Here is a 20,897-nt window from a genome sequence, read left to right as displayed (position 1 = left end):
TTATTACTTGCCCATAAGCTACAACACAGCCTGCTTAATACCTTTCCTTAAATTCCACCTCTATACTACAATATGCTTGAGGTCCATGCAAAAAAGTAGCTACCTTTTATGTAGGAAATGGATGATTAAGTCTTTGGTGTTGTAAAAGCAACTTCATTTAAACATAACCACCCCCACCACCAAAAAAAGAAGAGGAAAAAAAAAGTGAAGAAAATAATATGGGAAAAACCCATATAGATAAGCTGCTATATAATGATTGCCACTTCAGATAGCTGTGAAATTAGGTGATTAACTAGTTGTTACTTAACCTTCTAATTTCTGTATAAGTCTAATTACATGAAATAGAAGTTGGGGTTTTGATTTTTTACTTTGCTTATCCATTTGGAGTGTCATTGTAACGACTGTATTGTAAATGATGGAAAATAATTGCATATGTTAAAAAATATTGTTATATTCTAAAAAAAATAAAGTTACAAAAAAAAGCAGGCGGATGAATGTCATGTATAAAAATAGAAAAAAATTTTTTTCAGAAATATAAAGGTAGAACTTTTCTAAATCTTCCAAATTTCCATGAAGTTCATTTTCTAAAGGCCAATTTAATTTGTTTTTCCACAAAACTCATTCACACTTCACTTGACAAGTAGACACTAGAAATATAGAGGTGAATAAAAATAAAAATAAAAATTCTACCCTCCTGGAACTCACTCTCTGGACTGAATCAAAGATTGACATGCAAAAAATGATATCATAAAATAATAGGATAAAATATGAGTAAGCTCCTTTATAATCTTAGGGTAATAAGGAAAGTCTTTCTATACACATTTCATGAAATGAAAGCTAAAAATAATTTAAAAATTAACACATTTACCATAAAATGTAAAAGACTGACAGATTTAAGAACAGAATAAAATTCTTAAATTGACAACAAAATAAACAAAGACAAAAGACAAATTGGAGAAAAATATTTAATACATATATCAAAGAGTAAACTTCCTAATACAAAGCAACAAAAATAAGATAAAACAAAATGCATAAATGGGCAAAGGATATGACCAGGAAAATCAGAAAGACCTGTGAATAGTCAATTAACATGACTCAACATTACTTAAAATATAAATGAAAACAAATAATTGAGTTTTATTTAAAATATTTTTTAAAGTTTATTTATTTTGAAGCAGAGAAAGAGTGTGAGCACAAGTGGGGGAGAGGCAGAAAGAAAGGGGGGCGGAGAGAGAGAGAGCAAGAGCAAGAGAGAGAGAGAATGCCAAGCAGGCTCCCTCTGTCAGGGCAGAACACAACATGGTGCTCCAACACACAAACTGTGAGATCAGGACCTGAGCCAAAACCAAGAGTCAGATGTTCAATTGACTAAGTCACCCAGGCATCCCTTATTTAAAATATTTCTGGGGCACCTGGGTGACTCAGTTGGTTAAGCGTCTGGCTTTGGCTCAGGTCATGATCTCATGGTTCATAGGTTCGAGTCCCGCATCAGGCTCTGTGCTGACAGCTAGCTCAGAGCCTGGATCCTGTCTTCAGATTCTGTGCCTCCCTCTCTCTCTGCCCCTCCCCTGCTCACACTGTCTCTCTCTCTCTCTCTCAAAAATAAGTAAAAACATTTAAAATTTTTATTTTTTAATAGTTTATTTTCAAATTGGTTTCCATAATACACCCAGTGCTTCCCCCCACAAGTGGCCCCCACCATGACCAGCACCCCCTCCCCTCCCTCCCCTTCCCCCTTCAGTCCATGGTTCGTTTTCAGTATTCAGTAGTCTTTCATGATTTGTGTCATTTAAAAATTTTTTAAAAGATAGCTTTAAAATGTCTAAGAGTATGGGAAAATGTTCATTTGCTATCAGAAAAAGTATACATCAAGTTTTTATTTAAATTCCAGTTAGTTAACATATAGTATAATATTAGTTTCAGATATACAATATATTGATTCACAAGCTCACTCTTTAATCCCCTATTTCACCCACCTCCCCACTCTCCTCCCCTCTGGGGACCATCAGTTGTTCTCTATAGTTAAGAGTCTGTTTCTTGGTTTGCCTCTCTCTTTTTTTTTTCCCTTTGTTCATTTGTTTCTTACATTCCACATGACTAAAATCACACGGTATTTGTCTTTCTCTGACTTATTTCACTTAGTATAATACTCTCTAGCTCCATTGATGTTGCTGCAAATAGCAAGATTTCATTCTTTTTTATGGATGAGTAATATCCATTATATGTGTGTGTGTGTGTGTATATATATATATATATATATATATATATATATATACACCACATCTTCTTTATCCATTTATCAGCTGAGGGACACTTGGACTGTTTCCATAATTTGACTATTATAGGTAATGATGCTATAAACATTGGGGTGCATTGCTGTGAATTAGTATTTTTGTATTCTTTTGTAATTGCTGGATCATAGGGTAATTCTATTTTTAACTTTTTGAGGAAACTCCACAGTGGCTTTTCCACAGTGGCTGCACTAGTTTGCCTCCCCACCAATTATGCCCAAGAATTTTTTTCTCCACATCTTCACCAACACCTGCTGTTTCTTATGTTGCTGATTGTAGCCATTCTGATAGGTGTCAGGTCATATCTCACTGCAGTTTTGATTTACACTTCTCTTACGATCAGTGATGTTGAGCATCTTTTCATGTGTCTGTTGGCCATCTGTATATCTTCTTTGGAAAAATGTCCAGTTATGTCTTCTGCCCATTTTTTTACTTGCAATATCTGGTTTGGGATGTTGAATTGTATAATTTCTTTATGTATTTTGGATACTAGCGCTTTATCAGCTATACCACCTGCAACAATCTTCTCCCATTCCATGGGCTGCCATTTAGTCTTGTTGATTGTTTCCTTTACTGTGTAGAAGCTTTCTACCTTGATAAAATCCCAGTAGTTTATTTTTGCTCGTTTCTTTTCCTCCAGAGACATGTCTAGTGAGAAGTTGCTGCAGCCAAGGTCAAAGAGGTTGCTGCCTGTGTTCTCTTCTAGGATTTTTATGGTTTCAGGCCTTATATTTAGGTCTTTAATCCATTTTTAGTTTCTTTTTGTGTATGGTGTAAGAAAGTGGTCCAGTTTCATTCTTCTGCATGTTGCTGTCCAGTTCTCCCAGCACCATTTTTTGAAGAGACTGTCTTCCCATTGGATATTCTTTCCTTCTTTCTCAAAGATTAATTAACTGTGTATTTGTGGGATAGATAATTTATATAATTTTACATTTCCTTTTGGAAAGAAATTTGGTTAAATCTATTAAAATTTTAAATATGTTAACCCTTTGACCTTCCAGTGATTTTACTTCTAAAAGCTAATCATATATATATATACTTAAAGATAAATGCACATATAAATATATATGAAACAATACTCAATACAGCAAAATTTGCAACAAAAATGTTTTTAAAATTATGAATAGAAAATTAATTACTTATCATAGAATACTCTGCAGTTATTAGAATGATGCAGGTCCATGTGTACTGGTGTGAAAAGATGTTCAAGATATATTATTAGCATTGTTATTTATTTCATATATAATATATACTTATTACATATGTATCATATGTCATATTGTGAATAATTGTTATCTTTGTGAAAATTAAAATGACTGAGACCATTTACTTTTTTACAACATTTTTAAATTGTCTAAGTTATTTACAGCAGCATTTTTACCTTTGCAACTAGAAAAATAATAATAAAGCAAGTCCCAAGGTTTAATAGTTATGTGCTTATCAGGCATTTATTATTATTTATTATATACTTTTTATCCTTTTTACATCCTGATGTCATATTGATAACACAAACTAGACTAGCTATCCATACAAACCTATATGATTGAACTTCATCGCTCAGTCAAATGCACAGGAGGTATTTTATTTGAGTGTCCTAAGAAAAGGAAAGCCTAGGATACAAACACTCCAAAATTGAACTACTGTCTTCCACTACACTAGGCTGAAGAAAGATGTAAAGTAAAAAAGGTGATCTAGGTGTCTGTATGACATTAATTACTATCTAGAGCCTTGGACCAAAGCCTGTTGGGCTCCTATTATGATGAATTGGGCTGGACCATGTGGAGCCTACAGATTTATTCAGTTACATCACTTTAAGACCTAGACCAGAAACAAAACAAAGAACCATCTTCTTGCCCATTTTCACCCATACCCACATAGCTGATCTTGGCCATCCACCTGTAACATTATGAGAAGGAAGATGAACAAAAGAGCACCATCCCTTCTTCTGAAGGCCCAGCATGGAAAATGCCAAAGCTTCTTCTCAATGTGTCCTTCCCTCTGAGCCCCAGACTGACCTAGCTAAGCATGCCAAGAGTGGAGGCATCCCCCAAATAAAAAATACCTGGAAGCTCCACCTAACCCACAAGTTTCATGGAGCTGAGAGAAAAAAACATTTCAAAGAGAGGTCTACGGAGAAGGCAGAGGCCGCATTCAATTTTGTTTATAACATATTCATCTTTCCTACTAAAAATCCCAACTAACTGCATTTCGTTTGACAAGTATGTATGCCTCTGTGTGTGTATGTGCATGTATGTGCGTGTGTGCATGTGCATGTGTGCATGTGCATCTGTGCATGTGTGTGTGTGCACGTGTGTGCATGTGTGTGCATGTAAAATGTTGGGAATAGCAAGCTCCTCCTAGTGGTTGGAATACATGTCCACCAGGTTCAAAACTAAAGTCTATTTTTCTGTTTTCACTTGTTAATTTAGAAGTATTTGAAGAGCAATGAAATTGAGGGGCTGAAGAAGTGATATCAAAAAGGAAGTGAGAGAATGATTGAAGGAGGCAATGGTTGTTCTCTCTTTTTGCACAAGGAACTTGGGAGAGTATCAGGCAAACACAAACTTTGGGTGACAAGTGAATACTTCTGGAAAACCAGCATGTAATGTTGAAAAAGTCTTCATCGCAAATGATAAAATATGATAATCCTGGCAGGGAGTCAAGATGATATCCATACTTTGTCCCAGGAATTGATAAAAATACTTATATTTTTAAGCACTCAATAAATATATTTGTTTAATTTGCTCAATAAAGGGCCTGAAGAGCCAAACCTCCTTAAGAATTGGATTTGATTCCTAAGATCTTTATTTTCTATTATATTTGGAGTTCTGTTGACCTAAGAACTGCTGGGAGTTATCCATGGGCAAAAATTCTCATGGAGAAAGCAACTAAATTTTGAGCTACTTTAAAGAACAATAGTTTTAAACACAAAAATATATATAGTCTCTTGCCTGAAGACCCCAAGGTGCAGCAAAACCCATATAGCCCATGACAACTTAATATGACTTGAGGAGTGTTAAAGAGAGAAATCTAAATATTTCCTTCCAGGACTATACTGTCTAACATTTCATTGGACTCACTGCTAAAAACTTTTCAAAATCATCTGCATTTTCCTTATAATTTTTGACAAATTGGTTGTTCATATTAGGATAAAATATAGGATTGTTTGAGGAGGACTTTAATTATGGAAAATCTCTATTATTCTAAACACTGAAAATTATATTTTTGTAATAAATAGTACACTACACTATCTTTTAGAAAGAAATTGCAAATTAAGATGTTCCCCTTAAGTCCCTTAAGAAGTTACTTAAGGTTCTCTGTTCTAAGAAAAAAGAGCAGTACAAAAGACATACACTTATTACTCAAGAAAAATCAAATTCCATACGATAACTTTAGTTTTAGTTTACATGCTACCATAATTTGTCCACAAACAAGTTTTACCTTTTGACTCACAATCAACTAATAATTAAACAACAAATATTTGTAGAGTGAATATTGTGTATAAGAGAACATTAAATAGATTAATCTCTATAGTCATAAAATTTTAGCTGGCCCCAAAGTTAAAAACAATAGGCAAAAGTGCCCTCACAATCTAAAAAGAGGATGTCATCATATCAACGGCAGCCCTACTAAAGGGCTGCTATCAACCAGTACTATCAAACCCTATTACCAGAACAACCTACTCTCACTCAAAGAGATGTTTACCAGGTACAAAATTTTTAGCCTCAGCACTGTAAGTAAGAGAAAGCTCACTGAGAAAGTTCTAATGAGAAATGAGCATGTTTAAGGAATTGCAAATTTAGAGACTGGTATCCCCTTCTTACCCTATGAATTTGGAAGGGAGAAAGTACTTAACACATGCTGACTATGTCAAGAAAAGAAAAGGAAGCAGGAATTGGGCAAACTACCCTCCTAGGGTTTTACATGGCAAAGGATGTTATGTTTCTTATTAGCCAAGTGGATGCCACCAAAGGAAGTTGGGTTTGTGCATGGCCTCTTGGGGTGAGCAGATTCCAGAAGATGCTCCTGCAAGAGTTGAACTTGAGAACAGGAATTGAAGGAAGGGTCACAAGAAGTATGCCTGGAAGTACTCATTGTTCCCATCAGAGAAATGGGTAGATCCCCACAGAAGCCTTCCAAAAAGCCCATAAATGCACGGCTGGAGAGACCCTGCATGTGGGTGCCAGGCACTCCAAACACATGACAAAATTCTATCACCAGACCCTTATCCACACCTGGTACTCCTTTTTACCTTTCTTCCCTTCTCCCCATCCAACCCTGAAACCAGCAGTAGCAGCACCAGGATTAAAGATGGAGTGGGAGGGTCAGAACAAACAGTGAAATAATATACCAGTCTTCCTTCCTCACTCAGGTGCCTATGCCACAAGTCAGGCCTGAGAGAGCGAAAAGAGGCAAGTCTGGATTAGATGTGAAACAATCAGTGTTCTTATAACTGAACAATATTTTTAAAATTAATTAAAATTAAAAATACTTTATAAAAATTCATGCAATCTACCCAAGATGCCAAGGAATGAGGAAGGAAAAACATGATGAATGGCAGTAGTTGGGAAAAAACAAAGTCACCACCAATAATTGAGTTGTGGGTGAAAGAGAACTAAATGTTATAACTGTTTGCAAGTCAGAGATGATAAACAAAATTGCTACTATTTACAAATAACAATAGTGTGAATACTTACAAAAGCTAAGAAAATCAACTGAAAAGAATGATACTGAAAGGACCAAACAGACTCTATGACAGGCTTCAGGAAGCCTCAGAGAACACAAAACAGAGTCTCGCCTCAGATTGGTCCACTCTGGATGCCAAAAATTGCACATTCAGAAAGATAATCCTACCTCTGGTTGGTCCACTTTGAAAACCAAAAATTTGCACAAAAGGCCATGGAGGACGACTCCTGATTGGCCCAAGCCAGCATCCCTGATTTACGTGGAGGGCAACCAATCAGGATGTCTTCCCCTTCTCAGGATACACCTTGCTTGAGCTCACTCTGTAATTGGTTAATTTCAAAGATACCTAAAAGATTGTGATTAGGTCCCACCAAAAATAACAAATGATCTAAATAATATGTATGGCTAAAACTGTTGTCAATACCGTCATCGGATAATGATTGGATTGCTGTACCTGTGTAACTTCCTTTTGTAACTTCCCCTTCCCAAGCCTATAAAAATCCTGCTCCGCCCTTGCTCGGGGCGCTCAGCACGGATCCACTGTGTCTGTGAGCCCGAGCTCAAACTTGGAAATAAAACGCCCTTTGCTTTTGCATGCGTGCCTCGGTCTCCCCGGTGGTCTCTGGTCTCTGGTCATTGAGGGATACTGCGATCTGGACATAACAATACATCAGTATGAGAGTTCAGTAGTTAGATATTTTTTAAAAATTAGTATTGCCTATGTACTAACAATAAACAGCTGGCAAACACAGTAGTCCCCCTTATCCACAAGGGATGCGTTCCAAGATCCCCAGTGGGTGCCTGTAACCGCAAACAGTGCTGAACCTGAATATATACCATGTTTTTTCCTGCACGGAGGTACCTATGATAACGTTTAATTGATAAATTAGGCACAGAGATTAACAACAACTAATAATAAAATAGGATAATTAGCTCAGTTAGTTAAGCTCCCACCCTTGGTTTCTTTCAGCTCAGGTTATCCTGAGTTGGAGCCCCTTATCGGGCTCTGTGCTGACAGTGCAGAGCGGATTCTCCGACTCCCTCCCTCTTCACCCCTCCCCCACTCACGCTGTCTCTTTCTCTCAAAATAAATGACTAAACTTAAAAAAAGATTATTAAAAAATAATAGTAAAATAAAAGAGAATAATTATAACAATATACCATAATAAAAGTTAGGTGACTGTGTTGTCTCAAAATATCTTGCACTCACCCTTCTTCCAGTGTTAACGTGAGATGATAAAATGCCTACGTGAAGAGATGAAGGGGGCGGGGAAATTACGCAGCTTCCTGACGCACAGTTAGGCTGCTATTGGCTATCCGATGATTCCTTAGAATCATCTGCTTCCAGCTGTGAGAGGTTCATGGCAGCTTATCTGAAACTGCAAAAGCCAGGCCAAAACCACGTGTAAGGGGGACCTCTCTATAATGGGGAGGGGGGGGAAGCTTAATGTTATAGGACTTCTTGGAGATGATATACCGCTGGTTCACCCTCAAACTGAACCTGGGCAGCCAGTCTTCTCATTGCATCCCCGGTCCTTGGAATGTACATTCTGCCCACCATTCGCGTGGTGAGGGTCATTTCCAAGGACCAGCCTCGAGAGAGCAATGTGTCGCTCAGACCATCCTTATGGTCTATGTGACTGAACCCGTGGTTCAGGCCTCTGTGTAAACATTTAAGATTTTCGCAGGTGGGTGCAGAGATCTATTCATTTTGCTGCCACCCAAAACGAGCCTCGTAAGTAAGTTCCCTCGCACGTTAAACAAGCCATCCACCAAACTGGAGTGGTGTCTCTTTCCTTATGTGTATGGGGCCAGTTTACAAACCAATACATACACAGTAACCCAAAGTATAAAGTATCTAGGAATCACACTAATAAAAGCTGCTGGACCTCTTTTTTTTTTTAATCGTATATTTTTATTGAGACAATATTTTAAAAAGCATCAAGCTATTTTACTGGTGGCTATTTTGTGTGCCATTTAATCTGGAACCAACAGACTTTGTCAGAACAAGATGCGTGACATATGCTAAGACATGATCCAATCAATGAGGGTGCATAAAACATGCTACTTCACACACAGAGGTACCTGCTGCCTGTAGTTCTGCTACAGTTTATATCTGTGTAACACAAGAATTCTGAGAAAAACTATTTTTCACGATTCCCATCAAAAGGAAAAAATACATATCATGGTGGGTTTATAATTGTAAGCACTGTATTATTAAATATAGTTCTGACAAGAGAGAACTTCCACTTTTATTAGGCATTGAGGCGAACCAAATTCCTCACTTAAACTTTTACATAAGTGATGATTGGAAGAATTTCAATAGTCTGGCTTCTGGTTCTGCACATTTTAACTCTTCCTTCTCCCCCACTACCCATATATTTCCAGAGGCAGGAGTTGTAGGATGTGTTCATACTTAGATATGATCTCTGGCTTTATACCTTCCCATCACAAAGTATATCCATGTAATAGGCTGTAGGGGTGTCCCTGGAATTCTTTCCTACTCCAGGACTGCTTGGAATAACCTAACTATACATGGAAGTTACTCTGAATCTCAACATGCGTCCCATTAAATACAAATTAAATGATTTCCCAATTCAACTTCCCTTTAGCCAAGTATCAAAATTGCCTGAGGGGCAGTGTAATGGAAAGGCAGTCTAAGTTGAACAATGAAGGGATTTGGAATTTTAAACTAATGGAGGTTTAAATATCTTACTGTTGCCTGGTATCATAACTATTTCTGGATGAATAAAAACAGAATTTTCCTTTCTGTACATATTCACCTTCCTTCTCTGATTCCTCCTCCACTTGGAAGAGAAGGCAAGGGGATGGTGGTATTTGTCTTGGCCTCATTCTGCTCTTGCTGAGCCAGACTGTTGTCAGGCTCTTGGTTACAGAGATTTTTATACCACAGTATGGATCAGTCTGTTTTCTCGTGTGACTTTTCCACCTACTCAATAAAAATAGCTTGTCTCTTCTAAATGCAGTAAAATTTTAAAAGCTCTGATCTTTTCTTACCTGATCGTGGCACCCTCCAGTCCGAAAACAAGAAGTGGTATACCATTCTGGTTATTTTCACAGTGGCTACTACTGTTTCTAAAACGAAAATCAGAGCAGACACACAACTGTAGTTTGGGAGGCTGGACTTTCTCCAGTCCCACAACCTGTTTCTCCTGTTAAAAAGTCCTCAGAGCCTAAAATGGAGAAAAGAAAGGACAGAAGCACAAAATGTATCTAGTTAGCAACATCTTGGGACAATGAAATTTCCAATTTTATTTTCTTTACACACTATTCTTGCTATCCAGGAAACCTCATCCATTTCTGTGGTTTCAAATACTACTTATATCCAATTACTTCAAATTCTGTTTTGGAACTTCCTCCTATGATGAAGATATATTTATACAATTCCTATGTAACATTGTAACTTAAACACTACATGTCTTAAATGTAACATATTGTCCCTTTCAAATAACTACTTCCGCATGTATATCTTAAGAAGAAAGACATTCTCTGCCATAACCAATTATCAAAACCCAGAAAATAATATTGATTCCATGCAACAGTCTAACCTAGAGAAGTTGTTCCTATTTTACCAATTATCCCAGTAATGTTCTTTATAGGAAAAAAAAAAATCTCTGATCAAGTATCACACATTGCATTAACTTCCACATCCCTTTAGTCTCATTTAATATGGAATAACTCCTTAGTCTATTTTTTTCATTACCTTGATCACTATTTAATATCTTTTTTAATTTTTAATGTTTATTTCTTTTTGAGTGACAGAGAGAGAAAGAATGAGCAGGGGAGGGACAGAGAGAGAGGGAGAGAGAGAATCCCAAGCAGGCTCCATGCTGTTAGCAAATAGCCCAATGCAGGGCTCAAACTCAAAAACTGTGAAATCATGACCTGAGCCTAAATCAGGAGTTGGACACTTAAACAACTGAGCTACCCAGGTGCCCCATTCTGGCCATTTTTTTTAAATTTTATTTATTTATTTGAGAGAGAGAGAGAGAGAGAGAGAGAGAATCCCAAGCAGGCTCTACATTTCGAGTGGAGCCACACGTGGGGCTCAATCTCACAACCCTAGGATCATGACCTGAGTTGAAATCAAGAGGTGGATGCTTAACCAACTGAGCCACCCAGGTGCCCCTACCTTGACCATTATTTTTTTGTTGTTGTTATTTATTTTTGAGAGACAGAGAGAGACAGCATGAGCAGGAGAGGGTCAGAGAGAGTGGGGAGATACAGAATCAGAAGCAGGTACAGGCTTTGAGCTGTCAGCACAGAACCCAACGTGAGGCCTGAACCCACAAACCGTGAGATCATGACCTGAGCCAAAGCTGGTAATTAACCAACTGAGCCACCCAGGCGCCCCTACCTTGACCATTTTTAATGAAACTGGCAAACTATTTTGAAAATCTCTCGATTTAATTTTACCTGAGAATTCCTCATGATTAAAGCTAGATTATTTGGCAGTATTAACATAAAAATGGTGTTGTGTCCACTTTAGCATATCATGCTTAAGAAGCATATGATGTTCATCAGCTCCATTACTGTGATATTACCTTTCATGACTTGTTTTCTCCACTATAAAGTTGCTATTTTTCCTTTGCAATTAATAAGTATTTTGTAGAAAGATACTATGAGACTACATAAATATCCTGTTCTTCATCAAACCTTTACCAAGTAGCTTCTAACATTTATTGATGATTCTTGCAGGAATCAATATTACCATGACATTTACCAAATGGTTATTTTTCTAACTCCACCATTCTTTTTATATGTATCATTTGGCATTCTACTCTAATGAAGTTTTTCCTTTTTCCTATTTGTTTATATGTATGGTCTCATGATTATCTGTGTTATTCGAGGAGTAAAACTTCATTATGATTGTTTAAATGCTCAGATTGTCCCAGTAGGAGTCATATAGTACTTTTATATGATAATATACCCCCTAAAATGGTAGAGTGAGTGAGCCCTCACCAAATGCCCTATCCAATCTCAACTTAGAAAATGTATTGTTGGACTGTATCTTTGACATTCTTATAAATGTCATTTGTGTGCATTCACAAAAGCAATAGCAAATCATAGGCCAACTGTATTACAAATGTACTGTGTGCTGGGCAGATTGCTAAGCACTTTCCATGTGTTACCTCATTTAATCTTTAAAAAATAAATTCATAAGACAGACATTATTTTTATAATGCCTATTTTACAACTGGGGAAACTAACCTTCATAGAGGTTTAACAACAGCCAAGAAATAGTAAAACTGGGGTTTGAACCCAGGTCATCTACCTGAGATTTTATCCTCTGAGCTATTCTTAGGTCTTAGACCCTTAAAGAGTAGACAGAGACCATACTTAGTAAACATCCAAATGCCTACTTCCTGAGACTTCCTTCTGCATTCAGAAGATTAGCCTAGTTAGTGTAGTACTTGAAAGCAGGGATACTAGAGTGAGGCTACCTAGATTCTACTGCATGTTCTTCCATTCATGAGTGGTATGATTTTGCCTCCCATGAGCTTCAGTCTCTTTCCATCTAATACAGAAGTAGTAATAAGAACACTTCACAGAACCATTTTAGGAATTGAAAGGTATCAATCACATAGGTGAGACACTTGAATTGCCAACTTGGCACATAGTAGGCATACAATAAATTGTTTTTTGTTTTAAATCCTAAGATGGTTACAGAAAATCTCTGCCTGTGATTTTTAACTTTAGCTACACCTGTGCTATGATCATCTCCTTGGTGTAGCTTTAAGTGTTTCTTCCAAGAAGCAAAAAATATTTATTGCTGCCAAGTAGCTGCTATGTTCTGACTTCAGAACATCTAAAACCCTGAAAGCTTCTACATGAGTATCTTTGGATATTTTGCACCTAGTCCAAATCTGGCTTTCAGTAGCCATTAAAATCGAAGGAAACTTTAAATCAAAGAATAAAAGAGACTTTTCCTAAGCTCAGCCTCACATTAGCATGTGAGAGAACCTGCATCAGCAAAAATCTTTTTTTTAATCAACCTAAACCTCTGACTAAATTAATAAGAGTTGAGTGTGACCTTTAAAATGATAAAAAATACAGTTCCTAGTATAATTCTTGTTCATCCCCGGACCGAACCATTCTCATAGTAAATTATGGCACTAACAGCTGGCTGCCAATGAAGTCAACTATTAATTGTATGTTCGCTGCACTGCCTGATATAAATCAATATGAGTAATGAGCAATTGTCCCCAGTCTATAGATACACAGATCCTACATTGCAAAATAATTTAAGGTTGGCTGTCAGCCTTCTCAGACTAGATGTCATTTGGTCTTTGCTAAAGATACAGCAAAAATGAACACACATTGAAAACTGCCCGATCTGTCTCTGCGGCAAACTTCCAGTCATCTCTATAAAAATGACAACAGAAATGATTTTTGATAGTGTATTAAAATAAATAACTTCCATATTTTTAAAACTCCCAGTGGAATCTGAAGAATGGGACTCAGGATGTCACTGCTTTCTGATCTCAAACTCTCAAAATTCCCTCTCTATCCATGTCCTACTTTTCCCGCTCCTTTCTTTCTATTAAACCTGCTCCCCATCTTCACAAAAGCCACCAGCCTCCCTGTTTTCCTGCTTCCCATTACTATCCAACTTCTTTTTTCTCTCTACCCAGTTTCAATCCCATTGACACTAAGGGGTAGTGACACTCTCATTTTACAGTTGACCATTCCCACTTTGAGAACTCCCTACACTAAGCCACCCCAGTGTTCCTCATCTCTGACTCCTGGATGGCAGAGTATTGCCAGGGAATATAAGGAAATGCCACATACAGAGTCTATCATACACCCACCAAACCTAACTTTGATAGGACCTCCATATAGTTGAACAATTTTTAAGTGCAGGTTCTGCAAAGTGGCTTCTGTGAGATCCTTTCAGAATATGTTGATGAGTATTTGGTGTGAGTGGTGGATTCCATGGTTATTTAAGCTTGAAAACCACTGGTTTAAATGAAGTTAAGCTCTTTTCTGCAAAATTTAGTAGAGCCAGGGGTGTAGTGGGGATTGCCAGATAGGAATTACATATGCACAATTTCTCAAAATATTTGCCTGAGGAACCATTTTTTTTCCAGTGTGCCCATAACTCTAGGATACTGTGAAACAAGTTGGGGTATAATATAAAAAGTCATCTCTTATTAACTCCTAACACATCTTGTCTGAGCCATGTTAAATAGATTCTGGTATCAATTCCAACATGGGGGAGGGAGGGTGCCACACCAACAAGCAATTCTCAGACACGAGCTGGGTGTCCTATAATTTAAATCAATTCTGATTCCACAGGGTAAGAGTTAGGTCTTACAAGACTGCTCCCCACTCAAACTTTAGCTGCCAGTTGTAAGTCCAAGTTGTCACCTGTGCTTCTAACCAACTGGCTATAAATCAAAGGTTCCCATAACTTCCTTTCTGGGTTCGATTAATTTGCTAAAGCATCTCACAAAACTCAGAGAACCATTTACTTGCTAGATCACCAGTCTGTTATAAAAGGATATGACCCAGATGGAAGAGACGCATAGGGCAAGGTACAGGTGAGCTCACTGGGTTTCCAAGCCCTTTTCGCAAGCAAGCGACTCTCTCAGTACCTCCATAAGTTCACCAGCCTGGAAGCTCTTCACACTCCCCTCTCTTGAGTGCTCATAGAGGCTTCATTTACATAGGTATGGCTGCTTAACTGATTGGCCGTTGTTTATTTATTCAACCTCCAGGCCCTCCCTCTTCCTAGAAGGTTAGGGGTGTAAGAGTAAAGTTCCAACCCCCTAATCACATGGTTTTCCCCAGTGGCAACAGACTCCCATTCTTATGTGCTTTCCAAAAGTCATGGCCTTAACATAACAGAAGACAACTTATCACTCTCAATATTTAGGAAATTCCAAAAGTTTTAGGAGCTCTGTGCCAGAAACAGTAGAAGGCCAAATACATTATTTATTATTTAAATCACAATATCACACATGTATACTCTAAAAATTCTTGACCCATTCTTGCCTCCAGGGTTGTAACAAATGACTTAATTTACACAGAACCTGAAGACTTCTTCACGTGAACTTTTCAGTTTATTGGCTTTTCCCCTTCCATTTTTCCTCTTTTCTCCTGAAGAAGCTGAAGAAGTGGGAGAGGTGCATGCTAAGAGGTCACCTCACATCTTAACACTCCCTTCCTGTACCCCATCTATAAAAACCTCCTTTCTTCACCACCTCACTCCTTACACTTGAACCTCATATCTACAAACGTGTCAACACTCACCTGGCATAAAAACCCTGTCAACCGGCTGTCTAACTGCTTGTGATCTCTCACTGTCCCCCTTCCTATACTTCGGCCACCACAAAACTATTCCCTGAATGTGCCCTGTACTTTCTTGCCTCTAGACCTTTGCTCAGACTGTTTAGCCCAGATATGATTATCATCTTCCCCATCCTGAATGCAATTCAACCAAGAACTTTCCACAACCCAGTCAAACTAATAAGACCTCTCTTACTTCCGCTCATCTAATACCTACCATATTCCTTTTTCTCTTATATTTATATTTTTAGAAGCTGTATAGAAGTTTTAAAATCATATTTGTTGAGCTATAATTTAAGTATACATGTTGAGAAATTTTGACAAATATATACACTTATTTAATTATGCCCATAATCTAGATATATATATGATATTTTTCCATGACTCCGAAAAAGGCCCTCAAGACCCTTGGCAGGAACCAGTTAGTCTACCAGTTAGTTGAGTCTTTTTTTTTTTTTTAACTGTTTTTATGTTTTTTTTTTAATTTATTTTTAAGAGACAGAGAAAGACAGTGCAAGCAGGGGAGGGGCAGAGAGAGAGGGAGACACAGAATCTAAAGCAGGCTCCAGGCTCTGAGCTAGCTGTCAGCACAGAGCCCAACGTAAGGCTGAACCCACGAACCTGTGAGATCACGACCTGAGCCGGAGCCAGACGCTTAACCAACTGAGCCACCCAGGTGCCTCCAGTTAGTTCAGTCTTAAGCATCATTTAATGTTAAAATTATTAGCTCATCAGAATGACATAAAAATAAATGTGCATGTATTTCAAAACAATGCTGCAAAATACATGAAAAAGTGAGAGAATAAAGGTAAAAATAGATATTTCCAGTCACAGTTGGAGATTTTTTAAGTTAATTATGTTTTAAATAATTTTTTAAGATTTAAAACAGGAAAAAATTGTTAATACTTACCTACACATTTATCATTTATTTCATTACTTTCTGTAGATCCAAGTTTTCATCTGTTATCATTCTCCTTGAACCCGAGGAACTTTTTTTTATATATCTTATCATGAAGATCTGCTGGTGTCAAATTCTCTCACATTTTGTCTAAAAGAAGAAAACTTTTGCTTTTACCATTGATAGTTTTTCTAGATACATAATTCTAGATTGACAGCAGCACTTTAAAGATATCATTTGTCCTCTGGCTTGCTCTGTTGCTAACCAGAAATCTGTTATCTTTTTTCTTTTTTAATGACTTTTTTCAAGAGTAGTTTTAGGTTCACAGCAAAGTCATGAGGAAGCTACAAAGATTTCCCATATGTCTACTGCCTCCACACATGCACAACCTCTTTTGTTCTCAACCTCTTCTCAACAGAGTGGTATATCTGTTACATTTGATTAACCTACATTGATACACCCTAATTACCCAGAGTCCATAGTTTTTATTACAGTTCACACGTGGTGTGGTACATTCTATAAATTTAGATAAATGTATAATGAACATGTATCCATTATTATGTAGTATTCGACAGAATGTTTTCACTGCCCTAAATATTCTTATTCCTACCTGTTCACCCCAACTTCTGGAAACCACTGATCTTTCTACTGTCTCCATAGTTGTGTTTTTTCCAGAATGACATATAATTGCAACCATACAGTATATAACCTTTTCAGATTGACTTCTTTCACTTAATAACATGCACTTAAGTTTCCTCTATGTCTTTTCATGGCTTCATAGCTCTTTTTTTTTTTTTTGGCAGTGAATAATATTCCATTGTCTGGCTATACCATAATTCATTTATACTTTCGCCAACTAAAGGACATATTGGTTGCCTCCATATTTTGGCAATAATGAATGAACTGCTAAAAACATCATACATGGGTTTTTGTGTGGACATAAATTTTCAGTCCTTTGGAAAAATACCAAAAAGTACAATTGCTGGTCTTATGTTAAGAATGTGTTTAATGTAACAAACTTTCAAGCTGTCCTCCAAAGTAGCTGTACCATGTTGCATTCCCACCAGCAATGAACGAAGAGCTCTTATTGCTACACACCTTTGTTAGCATTTGGTGTTGTCAATGTTTTGATTTTTGACCATTCCAATAGATGTGTAGTGGTATGTCATTGTTGTTTTAACTTGCATTTCACTGATGACATATATGATATGGAGCATCTTTTCATATGCTTATTTACCATCTTTATATCTTCTTTAGAGAGTGTCTGTCAAGGTCTTTACCTCATTTTTTAATCAAGTTGTTTTCTTATTATTGAACTTTAAGAGTTCTCTGTATATTTTTGATAATGGTCTTTTATTATATATATTCCTTGCACATATTTTCTCCCAGTCCCTGGCTTATCTTCTCATTCTCTTGACATTGTTTTCCACAGAGCAGAAATTTTTAGGTTTAATGAAGCCCAGCTCACCAATTTTTTCTTTGGTGGATTGTACCTTTGATGGTGTATCTAAAAAGTCATCAACTTACCCAAAGTTATCTAGGTTTTTCTAATATTATCTTCTAGAAATTTTATAGTTGTGCATTTTACATTTAGGCCTATAATCCATTTTGAGTTAATTTTTGTGAAGGATGTAAGGTCTGTGTCTAGATTCATGTTTTTTCCATGTGGGTGCCCAGTTGTTCCAGCACCATTTGTTGAGAAGACTCTGCAGGTCACCTGGGCAGCTCCATCAGTTCAGCTCAGGTCATTATCTCTCAGGTTCACAAGTCCAAGCCCCATTTTGGGCTCACTGCTATCAGTGCAGAGCCTGCTTTGGATCCTCTGTCCCCTTCTCTCTGCCCCTCCCCCACTTGCACTCTCTCAAAAATAAATAAGTGTTTAAGAAAAGAAGAGAAGACAAGATTGTCTTTGCTCCATTGTATAGCCTTTACTCCTTTGTTAAAGACCAGTTGACTATGTTTATGTAAGTCTGTTTCTAAGCTCTATATTCTAATCTATTGATCTATTTGTTTATTCTTTCATCAATTTCATACTTTTTTACTGTAGGTTTCTAGTAAGTAGGGCTTGTTTGTTTGTTTGCTTGTTTGTTTGTTTTAGTGGCAGAGGGACAGATTTTATTGAGCCCCTCAAGCCTAGTTCTCTTCCTCCTACAGTCTTGGTTCCCCCAGAGACCCCAGGTCTGATGGGCAGCAAAGACCAACTTTGCAGCCAGGAGGGGTATCTCTACAGATAGTATAGGGTTTGCGATGTACTGGTGGTTGCCACCTCTGAAAGGATGTTCCCATAGGATTCACAGCCACACCCAGTATGTGTGGTCAGCAACTCCTCTTTGCCTTATACTTGTAGTGGAACAGCCAGCCTTCAGAATGGGCTTGTCAACGTGGCCGCCTCCAGCCACCACACCAACATAGTTCTGTTTGCTGAAGAAATGACCTTCTTTGAGCCTGAGGACAGCTTCACTTGGGTCTTCTTTGATCTCAGGGTAGTGGGAGATGAAGTGGCATAGTTCCCAAGGCTTGGGCCAACTTGCCCCAGTTACCAGGCTTCTCCTCCAAACAATATACAATGGTGACTTTGGGTATAGTGCCCACTAGGGGCATATTGCCTATGTTGAGCTGGGCCTTCTTGCCACAGTACACAAACCGGCCAGTGTGGATGCCACTGGGGGTGATGAACAGCTCCCTCCACTTCTTAAACCAGTTCAGATCCCAGAAGACTACCTCGGTGAAGGATGCACCTCCACCCTGGTCACGGATGATGTCCTTCCAGGTGCCCTTGGTGAAGCCAAACTGCTCTGCGAAGTCCATGGCAAGCAGACATGCAGCACTCTTGCCATGCTTCACATGGGCATCAAACACTGAGCCAGCATCCTTCCTCTACCCAGGAATTAGGTTCCCCATGGCAGTAGTTTGCTACCCCCATAGCTGGAAGAGCTCTAGCAAGTTTTGAAGTCAGGGTAGTGTCACCCTTTGACTTTCTTCTTCATTATTGTGTTGGTTATCTGGGTATTTGCCTCGCCATATAAATATTAAAATCAGTCTGTCAATATATCTGTCAATATCCACAAAATTACTTGCTGGGATTCTGATGGGATTTGCATCACATCTATAGCTCAAGTTGGATAAAACTGATACCACCAATTATTGAGTCTTGTTATTCATGAATATGAAAGTATCTCCATTTATTTAGTTCTTTGATCTTGTTCATCAGAGTTTTATAATTTTCCACATGTAAATCTTGTACATATTTTGTTAGATTTATACCTAAGTATTTCATTATTTGGGTGCTGATGTAAATGACATTATACTTTTAACTTCAAATTCCACTTGTTCACTGCTAGCATATGGGAAAGCAATGGACTTTTATTCTGCAACCTTGCTATAACCACTTATTCTAGTCTTTTTGTCAATTCTTTCAGATTTTCTATACAATCATGTCATATACGAAGACAATTTTATTTCTTCCTTCCTAATCTATGTTTATTTCCTTTGTTTATCTTGTTGAATTTAGCTAGAACTTCCAGTATAATGTTAAAAAGGAGTCGTGAGAGGGAACATCCTTTCTTTATACCTGATCCTAGTAAGAAAACTTCTAGTTCCTCGTTAAGTATGCTGTGAGCTACAGACTTTTTGTATATATTATCAAGTTAAGGATCTATTCCTAGGTTGCTCAGAGTTTTTACAATGAATAGGTGTTGTATTTTGTCAAATGCTTTTCCTGTATCCATTGATGTGATCGTGCAGTTTTTCTCTTAGTCTTTTGATGTGATAGATTACATTAATTGGTTTTTGAGTGTTGAATCAGCCTTGCATACCTGGGATTAATCCCACTTGGTTGTGGTGTATATTTGTGGTCTTTTTAATCTCTATTTCACTATACATGATGTGATCTATTTCTCTAGTTGCTCTTAAAGTTTGCTTTTTGACATTGGTTTTCAGTATTTTAATTATGATATGCCTTGATCTTTATATGATTTCCTTAATGTTTATTTTACTTGCCATTTGTTGACTATGTTATATCAGTGGATCTGTACATTTTCTCAAATTTTGAAAATTCATTATCATTATTTCTCCAAATTTTTCTTCTGCCTCATTCTCTTCTTGGACTAGAATTATATTCATGTTAGATTTCTTAATATTGTCCATAGCTCACTGAAGCTCTGTTCAGTATTTTTTTCATATTTTCTTCTTTCAACTTCAATGTTTTCTATTCTAGGTTTTTCAATGTCATTACTTTTTCATATGCAGGACCTAGTACTCATATAAAACTATCTTGCAAATTTTTTATTTTAAATCTACAGTTAACCCTTGAACAATGCAAGGGGTTGAAGAGTACCAACCTCCTACACAGTTGAAAATCCACATATAACTTTTAACTCCCAAAAAACTTAACAACTAATAGCCTACTGTTGACCAGAAGCCTTACCAAGAACATAAAGTCGAGTAACACATATTTTGCATGTTATAGGTATTATATACTGTATTCTTACAATAAAGTGACTAGAGAAAATAAAATGTTTATCAATAAAATTATAACAGAAAACACATTTTCACTCCTCTACTGTATTTATTGAAAAAATACACGTATATGTGGATCCATGCAATTCAAAACCTTGTTGTTCAAGGGTCAACTGTATATTTTTAATGTCCAAAAGTTTCCTTTTGATAGGGTTTTTAATATTTATTTATTTACTGAGAAAGTATATGTG

General features: G+C 37.2%; 1 pseudogene; it reads right to left on the bottom strand.

Annotated features, from left to right (window-relative positions):
• Nucleotides 1-19,089, bottom strand: part of LOC115301643 — a 25,692-nt pseudogene extending 6,603 nt beyond the window's left edge.
• Between the last annotated feature and the right edge of the window lie 1,808 nt (nt 19,090-20,897).

Source organism: Suricata suricatta, chromosome 1 (genome assembly GCF_006229205.1).
Source record: "Suricata suricatta isolate VVHF042 chromosome 1, meerkat_22Aug2017_6uvM2_HiC, whole genome shotgun sequence".
Classification (NCBI taxonomy): domain Eukaryota; kingdom Metazoa; phylum Chordata; class Mammalia; order Carnivora; family Herpestidae; genus Suricata; species Suricata suricatta.
This window is presented reverse-complemented; position numbering and strand designations above follow the sequence as displayed.